This window comes from Formica exsecta, unplaced genomic scaffold, assembly GCF_003651465.1.
Source record: "Formica exsecta isolate Colony F162 unplaced genomic scaffold, ASM365146v1 scaffold423, whole genome shotgun sequence".
In the NCBI taxonomy this organism is placed as follows: Eukaryota; Metazoa; Arthropoda; class Insecta; order Hymenoptera; family Formicidae; genus Formica; species Formica exsecta.
This window is the reverse complement of record NW_021851472.1, coordinates 47,960-49,480: the sequence shown is the minus strand read 5'-3', so window position 1 is coordinate 49,480 and position 1,521 is coordinate 47,960.

The window sequence follows — 1,521 nt, the reverse complement described above, 5'->3', positions numbered from 1 at the left end:
GCAGATTAATAAAATAATTTTATAAATTTTGAAAAAAAACTACTAATACTAATAATTCCATATACGAGCTATAATCTAAAAATAGAAACTTTTACAAGATTATAGCTTTCGTATAAAAATCTTTTTCTCTAATTCTCTCTTGTTTAAATCATATAAATAAAAAATCAAATTACGCGATTAATTGTTTAAATTAAATTGTACGTAAATTGTACGCAATTAATAAATAATTAATATACAAATAACAAATTACTTACCACAGGGTTGTTCCACCGGTGCCCGATGCCTCTCCTAGGCCTCCTCCTCTTCTCGGGTTGATTCACACGCGCGATACTTTAAACGACACTCCCGCACTTTTATTAAAAAATAATACTTCCGCACTTGTACGCGCGATACTTTGAACGACACTTCCGCACTTTCGAATTTCGGTACGATCGAACCCCGCTTCACGTGAGAATCATACTTCGAGTCGACAAGTCGGGAATTCACCGATTACTTCGAGCAAAGGTTAAGCGGAAGCGGAAGAAGACGAAATCGATTGATGGAATCGACGCGAATGGGGTTCGCTCGACTCTTGGTCCGCGCCTGCTCCCATCGAGGGCCGACTAGAACTTCATTAGGAACGATTTCATACGAACCACCAAGTCTCTATCATACAGACTGAGCCGGGTTTATCGTAAGGCTGAGAGACGGGTCGAGAATGAAGATACCCACCTCCTAAGTGCTAACAATCTAGATCACTTAGAAAACGGGAGGTCAACTTCTCTAGCGAGCAAAAATCGAACCTAATTAATACAGCCAACTCCTCCAATGCCAAACATGTTAGTATTGCTACAATGTGCTGTTAGACGGTACAAGAGAAGGGACCTTCTTCTTTCTTAATATTTAAATGGCCGATATGATCAGGGGTAGATCAATATATTCGGGCCAACAACAGGTTATATTAGAGTATAAATTTCAGTTATGTATATATACTGATTGAGTAAATTCTCTTGGGGAAGGAGAGAAGGAAGGAATTTTTTTGGGGAGGTGATAGGAAAGGAAAAATGGGAAAGCGCAGGCCAGAGTCGAGTCGGGAATTGAACCCGAAATCTCCGGGATGTGAGTCAGGCGCGCTACGCACTGAGCCACCAGAGACCCCTGAGAAGGGACCCATTAACGACGATTCCAAAACAATCGACCGAACTCTAACCGATTCGAGCCGAACCGTTTGTCGGAGCAGAACGTGCCCTCAACAACCAATTCTCGAACCGAAGTTCAAGATTAACCGCGCGAACATGCATCTAAACTATGCACGAACATACGTTGCTACGCGGCCAGCATTCACCTCAGCCGCGATACTGAGGCGTTTTAACGTTGCCCCTACATTAATATATTAAATTTATTAATACATAAATATTTATATAATATATAATATTAATATAGTATTAATATTAATTGATATTAATATAAAATTAATTATATTAATAGGTATTAATATATTAAAGATTGCAACGCTGAGAGACATCCCATTTAGTCGGCAAC